Source organism: Mesoplodon bidens (genome assembly GCF_964165515.1).
Source record: "Mesoplodon bidens genome assembly, chromosome: 1".
NCBI classification, from domain to species: Eukaryota; Metazoa; Chordata; class Mammalia; order Artiodactyla; family Ziphiidae; genus Mesoplodon; species Mesoplodon bidens.
Window position 1 is genome coordinate 38,627,198 of NC_138176.1, and position 9,189 is coordinate 38,636,386.

A 9,189-nucleotide genomic window follows, 5' to 3' on the forward strand; every position below is an offset into this window, starting at 1 on the left:
CATGGTGACACTCCTGCCACTGCTCTCTCCAAAACCCAAGCTGAGCCTGGTGTCCTTGGCCAGGCCACCTGCTCCCCAGTGAACTGGAAGAAAGGTTTGCCTTGACTCCCTGCATGTAGCTGGGTTACCACATATGGAAACTGTGGTGACAGAAGAGCTTTAGTGTACTTTTACCTACACAAGTAAGTGCCTAGGCCGGACAGAAAGGGAAGGCAGATCTAGAATGAAAACTACTCCCTTCCCTTTCACACTCAGTCATGTTCCTCACACCAAATCTGTGTTCCCATTTTCTCTTCCCTTACCGTAAAATCTATCCAAGACACTCCTAGTCATTTCTGCAAATGGCCCCAGAAGGGCACCACCCCACACAGCGACACACCAGTAACAATTAACCCCTGAATGCCCCCAGTGGCATGGTGGAGTCAGACTCAGCTTAGTACCACTTAAGCTGTTAAGCCACAATCCTGCTTCTCTTACCTGGACGCACACACAGTAATCATACACATCAGCCCACACACATACACACACAAGCACATACACATGTACACACACTGATTTATCTCCTATTTGAAATATTTCTATCTCCAGTCACTGTTTTTTATTTTATTTTATGTTTTTATACAGCAGGTTCTTATTAGTTATCCATTTTATACATATTAGTGTATACATGTTGATCCCAATCTTCCAATTCATCCCACCCCCACCCCACCCCCACTTTCCCCCCTTGCTGTCCATATGTTTGTTCTCTACATCTGTGTCTCAATTTCTGCCCTGCACACCGGTTCATCTGTACCATTTTCCTACGTTCCACATATATGTGTTAATATACAATATTTGTTTTTCTCTTTCTGACTTACTTCACACTGAATGACAGTCTCTAGATCCATCAATGTCTCTACATATGACCCAATTTCATTACTTTTTATGGCTGATTCATATTCCATTGTATATATGTACCATTTCTTCTTTATCCATTTGTCTGTCGATGGGCATTTAGGCTGCTTCCATGACCTGGCTATTGTCAATAGTGCTGCAATGAACATGCGGGTGCATGTGTCTTTTTGAATTATGGTTTTCTCTGGGTATATGCCCAGTAGTAGGATTGCTGGGTCATATGGTAATTCTATTTTTAGTTTTTTAAGGAACCTCCATACTGTTCTCCATAGTGGCTATATCAATTTACATTCCCACCAACAGTGCAAGAGGGTTCCCTTTTCTCCACACCCTCTCCAGCATTTGTCATTTGTAGATTTTCAGTTGATGCCCATTCTGACTGGTGTGAGGTGATACCTCATTCTAGTTTTGATTTGCATTTCTGATAATTAGTGATGTTGAGCAGCTTTTCATGTGCTTCTTGGCCATCTGTATGTCTTGTTTGGAGAAATGTCTGTTTAGGTCTTCTGCCCATTTTTGGATTGGGTTGTTTGTTTTTTTAATATTGAGCTGCATGAGCTGTTTATATATTTTGGAGATTCATCTGTTGTCCATTGATTCGTTGCAAATATTTTCTCCCATTCTGAGGGTTGTCTTTTCATCTTGTTTGTAGTTTCCTTTGCTGTGCAAAAACTTTTAAGTTTCATTAGGTCCCATTTGTTTATTTTTGTTTTTTTTCCATTACTCTAGGAGGTGGATCAAAAAAGATCTTGCTGTGTTTTATGTCAAAGAGTGTTCTTCCTATGTTTTCCTCTAAGAGTTTTATAGTGTCCGGTCTTACATTTAGGTTTTTAATCCATTTTGAGTTTATTTTTTTGTATAGTGTTAGGGAACATTCTAATTTCATTCTTTTACATGTAGCTGTCCAGTTTTCCCAGCACCACTTATTGAAGAGGCTGTCCTTTCTCCATTGTATATCATTGCCCCCTTTGTCACAGATTAGTTGACCATGGGTGTGTGGGATTATCTCTGGGCTTTCTATCCTGTTCCACTGATCCATATTTCTGTTTTTGTGCCAGTACCATATTGTCTTGATTACTGTAGCTTTGTAGTATAGTCTGAAGTCAGGGAGTCTGATTCCTCCAGCTCCATTTTTTATCCTCAAGACCGCTTTGGCTATTCAGGGTCTTTTGTGTCTCCATACAAATCTTAAGATTTTTTGTTCTAGTTCTGTAAAAAATGCCATTGGTAATTTGACAGGGATTGCATTGAATCTGTAGATTGCTTTGGGTAGTAGAGTCATTTTCACAATATTGATTCTTCCAATCCAAAAACATGGTATATCTCTCCATCTGTTTGTATCATCTTTAATTTCTCTCATCAGTGTCTTATAGTTTTCTGCATACAGGTCTTTTGTCTCCCTAGGTAGGTTTATTCCTAGGTATTTTCTTCTTTTTGTTGCAGTGGTAAATGGGAGTGTTTCCTTAATTTCTCTTTCAGATTTTTCATCATTAGTGTATAAGAATACCAGAGATTTCTGTGCATTAATTTTGCATCCTGCAACTTTACCAAATTCATTGATTAGCTCTAGTAGTTTTCTGGTGACATCTTTAGGATTCTCTATGTATAGTATCATGTCATCTGCAAACAGTGACAGTTTTACTTCTTCTTTTCCAATTTGTATTCCTTTTATTTCTTTTTCTTCTCTGATTGCCATGGCTAGGAGTTCCAAAACTATGTTGAATAATAATGGTGAGCATGGACAACCTTGTCTTGTTCCTGATCTTAGGAATGCTTTCAGTTTTTCACCATTGAGAATGATGTTTGCTATGGGTTTCTCATATATGGCCTTTATTATATTGAGGTAGGTTCCCTTCATGCCCACCTTCTGGAAAGTTTTTTATCATAAATGGGTGTTGAATTTTATCAAAAGCTTTTTCTGCATCTATTGAGATGATGATATGGTTTTTCTTCTTCAATTTGTTAATATGGTCTATCACATTGATTGATTTGCATATATTGAAGAATCCTTGCATCCCTTGGATAAATCCCACTTGATCGTGGTGTATGATCCTTTTAATGTGTTGTTGGATTCTGTTTGCTAGTATTTTGTTGAGGATTTTTGCATCTATATTCATGAGTGATATTGGTCTGTAATTTTCTTTTTTTGTAGTATCTTTGTCTGGTTTTAGTATCAGAGTGATGGTGGCATCATAGAATGAGTTTGGGAGTCTTTCCTCTGCAATTTTTTGGAAGAGTTTGAGAAGGATGGGTGTTAGCTCTTCTCTAAATGTTTGATAGAATTCACCTTTAAAGCCATCTGGTCCTGGACTTTTGTTTGTTGGAAGATTTTTAATCACAGTTTCAATTTCATTACATGTGAATGGTCTGTTCATATTTTCTATTACCTCCTGGTTCAGTCTTGGAAGGTTATACCCCTCCAGGAATTTGTCCATTTCTTCCAGGTTGTCCACTTTACTGCCATAGAGTTGCTTGTAGTAGTCTCTTAGGATGCTTTGTATTTCTGCAGTGTCCACTGTAACTTCTTTTTCATTTGTAATTTTATTGTTCTGAGTCCTCTCCCTCTTTTTCTTGATGAGTCTAGCTAATGGTTTTATCAATTTTGTTTATCTTCTCAAAGAACCAGCTTTTGTTTTATTGATCTTTGCTATTGTTTTCTTTGTTTCTATTTCATTTATTTCTGCTCTGATCTTTATGATTTCTTTCCTTCTACTAACTTTGGGTTTTGTTTGTTCTTCTTTCTCTAGTTCGTTTAGGTGTAAGCTTCGATTGTTTATTTGAGCTGTTTGTTGTTTCTTTAGGTAGGGTTGTATTGCTGTAAACTTCCCTCTTAGAACTGCTTTTGCTGCATCCCATATGTTTTGGATCGTCGTGTTTTGTCCTTTGTCTCTAGGTGTGTTTTGAATTCCTCTTTGATTTCTTCAGTGATCTCTTGGTTATTTAGTAACATACTGTTTAGCCTCCATGTGCTTGTGTTTTTCATGGTTTTTTCCCTGTAATTGATTTCTAATCTCATAGCATTGTGGTCAGAAAAGATGACTTCAATTTTCTTAAATTTACTGAGGCTTGATTTGTGACCCAAGATGTGATCTATCCTGGAGAATATTCCGTGTGCACTTGAGAAGAAAGTGTAATCTGCTGTTTTGGGATGGAAAGTCCTATAAATATCAATTAAATCTATCTGGTCTATTGTGTCATTTAAAGCTTGTGTTTCCTTCTTAATTTTCTGTTTGCATGATCTGTCCATTGGTGTAAGTGAGGTGTTAAAGTCCTCCACTATTATTGTGTTACTGTCGATTTCCTCTTTTATAGCTGTTAGCATTTGCCGTATGTATTGAGGTGCTCCTATGTTGGGTGCCTATATATTTATAACTGTTATATCTTCTTCTTGGATTGATCCCTTGATCATTATGTAGTGTCCTTCCTGTCTCTTGTAACATTCTTTATTTTAAAGTCTATTTTATCTGATATGAGTATTGCTACCCTGGCTTTCTTTTGATTTCTGTTTGCATGAAATATCTTTTTCCATCCCCTCACTTTCAGTCTGTGTGTGTCCCTAGGTCTGAAATGGGTCTCTTGTAGTCAGCATATATATGAGTCTTGTTTTTGTATCCATTCAGTGAGCCTGTGTCTTTTGGTGGGAGCATTTAATCCATTCACGTTTAAGGTAATTATAGATATGTATGATCCTATTACCATTTTCTTAATTGTTTGGGGTTTGTTTTTGTAGGTCCTTTTCTTTGCTTGTGTTTCCCACTTAGAGACGGTCCTTTAGCATTTATTATAGAGCTGGTTTGGTAGTGCTGAATTCTTTTAGCTTTTGCTTGTCTGTAAAGCTTTTGATTTCTCCATCGAATCTGAATGAGTAATCTTGGTTGTAGATTCTTCCCTTTCATCACTTTAAATATGTCATGCCACTCCCTTCTGGCTTGTAGAATTTCTGCTGAGAAATCAGCTGTTAACCTTATGGGGGTTTCCTTGTATGTTATTTGTTGTTTTTCTCTTGCTGCTTTCAGTAATTTTTCCTTGTCTTTAATTTTTGCCAATTTGATTACTATGTGTCTGGGTGTATTTCTCCTTGTGTTTATCCTGTATGGGACTCTCTGTGCTTCCTGGACTTGGGTGGCTCTTTCCTTTCCTATGTTAGGGAAGTTTTCAACTACAATCTCTTCAAATATTTTCTCTGGTCCTTTCTCTCTCTCTTCTCCTTCTGGGAGCCCTATGATGTGAATGTTGTTGTATTTAATGTTGTCCCAGAGGTTTCTTAGGCTGTCTTCCTTTTCATTCTTTTTTCTTTTTTCTGTTCCATGGCAGTGAATTCCACCATTCTGTCTTCCAGGTCACTTATCCATTCTTCTGCCTCAGTTATTCTGCTATTGATTCCTTCTAGTGTATTTTTCATTTCAGGTATTGTACTGTTCATCTCTGTTTGTTCTTTAATTCTTCTAGGTCTTTGTTAAACATTTCTTGCATCTTTTCAATCTTTGCCTCCATTGTTTTTCCAAGGTCCCTGATCATCTTCACTATCATTATTCTGAATTCTTTTTCTGGAAGAAAAAGAATCTCCACTTCATTTAGTTGTTTTTCTTGGGTTTTATCTTGTTTCTTCATCTGGTACATAGCCCTCTGCCTTTTCATCTTGTCTGTCTTTCTGTGAATGTGGTTTTTGTTCCACAGGCTGCACGATTGTAGTTCTTCTTGCTTCTGCTGTCTGCCCTTTCCTCATACATTTGTTAAATCATCCTCCAAATTCCGGAACTCCATACTCCAGAGGCCTTCCTTTCCACATGCTGCCTCTCCCATTCTGTGCAGGCCCTCTCCAATCACTCTTGATATTTCTATTTGTCTCACGCTCCTGACCTTTCATAGGTTGATGGAAAATGTATTTGTACAGCATCAGATCACATAAGTAGATACCCTCCAATTGATATTTGTCCCATTGTCACAACTCTCTGAGCAAGGCAGAAAGAAATCATTAGATCTTTTGGTGCCTCTGAGTCCATCATAAAAGTAGGAGAGTGGAGGTGGGAGTTGGGGGAGATATATTGAGAATAGTGACAGAGAGAGAGAGAGAGAGAGAGATAAATGAAGACTGAGAACCAGTTTGGGCTGAGCTTAAAATCCGTTGAAAATATGGTGAACATGCTCCAAACCACTGGATTGGTTGAGCCCAGGCACAGTACTCCCAAACTTGGTGTAAGACAGAAATCCCCAAACAACAGAAATTTGTTCTCCACTGTTCTGGAGGCTAGAAATCCAAAATCAGCATGCTGGCAGGTCCACACTCCCTCTGAAGGCTGTAGGGGAGAATCCATTATTGCCTCTTCTAGCTTCTGATGGATCCTGTGTTACTTGGTTTGTGGCTGCATTACTCTAGTGTCTGCTTCTATCTTCACATGGTCTTCTTCCCTGTGTGTCCCTGTGTCTTCTCCTTTTCTGTCATAAGGACACTGTCATAGGATTTACGGCTAATCCTAATCCAGGATGATCTCATCTCAAGATCTGTAACTTAATGAAAAATACAAATAGTAGCCTCATTGAGGGTGTACTACATGCCAGGCACTGTATGCATATTTTCTCTGTTTCTCACAACAAGACTGCAGCCCTGCAATCAGTTCTGCAAAGTGGGTGTTATGAGTCCCACTTTACAGATGGGAAAACCAAGGCTCAGAAGAGTTGCTCAAAGTTTTAGAGATAGAAACTACCAGATCTGACCAGGTTTAGACAGCATACCCCTTGATTGTCACATCCTTGTTGCCAATTCCATTCATTCATTCATTCCACAAACATTTATTGAATGCCTACTGCGTGTGAAAGCCATTCTAGGTGCTGAAGATACCTAGAACAAAGGACAAAACAAAAATCTCTGTTTGCTCGGGCTTCCCTGTTGGCGCAGTGGTAGAGAGTCTGCCTGCTGATGCAGGGGACACGGGTTCATGCCCCGGTTCGGGAAGATTCCACATGCCACGGAGCGGCTGGTCCCGTGAGCCATGGCCACTGGGCCTGCGTGTCCATTGCCTGTGCTCCACAATGGTGAAGGTCACAGCAGTCAGAGGGCAAGGTACCGCAAAAAAAAAAAAAAAAAATCTCTGTTTGCTCAAAGCTGAAATTCTAATGGGAGATACAGACAGGAAGCAGATATGTAAAATATGTAGTAATTTAAGTGGTGATATAGCTATGGAAAAATTATAAAGCAATATATGTACCTTGTCAAACATATCAACTGTAACAAGACACTTTGAGATAACCGGGAGATTTGAATATATACTGGTATATGATAATGTTAGTCTCTTAGATTTGATAATGGCATGGTAGCAGTGTTTCTAAAATACATTTATTTAAAGATGCAGACTAAAGTGTTTATGTATAAACTAAGATTGCAAAAATGTTGCAAATTATTGATATTGGATGATAGATACATGAGGAAGATACTTTAAAATTTTTTGTATGTTTAAAAAATTTCCATAATACATAGGGGTGGCAGATAAGACATGCAAGGGGTTTTGTAAGACCAAATAGGTAAATCAGGGAAGGTCGCCCTGAGAAGGTGACATTGGAGCAAAGACTTGAATGAGGTTGGGGAGGAAACCATGTGGATCTCTGAGAATGTTCCAGGCAGAAGTAGGAGTTAGTACAGAGCCCTGAGAAAAGAGAGAAAGAGAGAAAGAAAGAGTGTGGAAAGAGAGAAATATACTCCAAAGAAACTGGGCAGAACTGTGAATAAGAAATCAAACTATGATGCCTGCTAGCTTCCCTTCAGCTTTAGAGTTATTAATAATGTTCTTTACTGTGTCTTATGCAACAGAGCATTTCAGACAGTATCATAATGCCAATTAAGTTGTGACATTATTTTGAGCCAAATCATTCAGATTTTAAAGGATATTGAATATTTTAAGTGTAGACATTATGAGGTTTTCAAAAGCCAGAAATGATCACACCTTTCCAAACTAGAAAAGGCCACTGAAGCATACTACAGGTTTCAATTTCTAATAAGGTAATGTCACTTGCTATAACCCATACAAAAAGCTCTCTGAGGCCCTTAAAAGTTTTTTAAAAGAGTAAAGGGATTTTGAGATCAAAAAGTGAGAAAATCACAATGGATTATCCCCAGCCTTGTTGGTAGATTCATTTCTTCCCATGACCTCATACGAAACTATTGCTTTGGAGTTCCTAGCACTTATCCAAGTCCCTGGCTGGGCCTAAATTGTCAGTCCTTCTGGCTCAGGAAGCTGCTTTTCAGTCACCTGAGAGATTTTGACCAAAGTTACCCTGTTTATACCTTGGCATTTTTGTCTATTTCATTTGTTAGTTTCTTTTTCTCATTTTTACCTTTTATTCTCTTTTTTTCTCTTTTCTTTATTCTTTTTACTCACTCGTTTTTCACTTTTTCTTATTTGTTTAGTTTATTTTCATTTTTGTCTGGCATTGTGTTTTGATTCAGTCATAAAGGCCAGTTCATGGGGTGAACATTGAACTGGTTTTCTTTTGATTTGGACCAAGCTTCTCACCAGCTCTTCCCAGATGTAACCCAACCATAGGACGCCTCGACTCCAATCACAGCAGTGAGTCCAGCGTGCTGCGGGGCCTCTAAGCTGTCTCTGCTGAGGAGAGACCCAGATTCACATGGCCTCTTCCAGACCCTCGAGACCGTCGGCAAGGGAGACTGGGCTACGGTGAAGATGGCCGTCACATCCTGGCTGGGAAAGCGAGAGCTGTGAAGATCATTGATGAGACTCAGCGGAACTCCTCCAGCCTCCGGAGACTGTCCCGCAAAGCAGGAATCATGAAGGCTTGGATCATCCCAACATAGTGAAGTATTTGAAGTGACGGAGGCTGAGGAAACTCTCCGCCGTGTTAGGAGGATGCTAGTGGAGGAGAGGTGTTTGAGTACCTCGTGGCTCATGGCAGTAGGAAAGCAAAGCAGCTGAAAGCAGAGTCCACCAGGAGGGTATTGTCCACAGAGATTGAAAGGTAGAAAACCTGCTCTTGGATGCGAACAGGAACATCAGACTTTGGCTTCAGCAACAAATGCACCTTTTACAACAAGCTGGACACCTACTGGGGTGGTCCCCCTCATGCTGCCTGGAACTCTTCCAGGGAAGAACCACAGGAAGTCATCCTGTCTACACTAGCCGATGGATTCCTGCCTTTTGAAGGACAGAAACTCAAGGAGCTGTGGGAGCGGGTTCTGAGCAGAATATATCACCTTTGATTCTTATCAATGAATGTGAATATATGCTAGAGAAATTTCTCATTCTCCATCCCAACAAGAGAGGCCCTTTTGAGCAAATTGTG

General features: G+C 39.4%; 1 long non-coding RNA gene across 1 annotated transcript in view; it reads left to right on the forward strand.

Moving 5' to 3' along the window:
• The window catches only part of LOC308625643, a 23,181-nt gene extending 14,690 nt beyond the window's left edge, over positions 1 to 8,491 (forward strand). The window contains exon 3 of the long non-coding RNA XR_014017128.1: positions 8,395 to 8,491. This is a non-coding gene — a long non-coding RNA (uncharacterized lncRNA). The remainder of the gene's footprint in view (positions 1 to 8,394) is intronic.
• Positions 8,492 to 9,189: the final 698 nt, after the last annotated feature.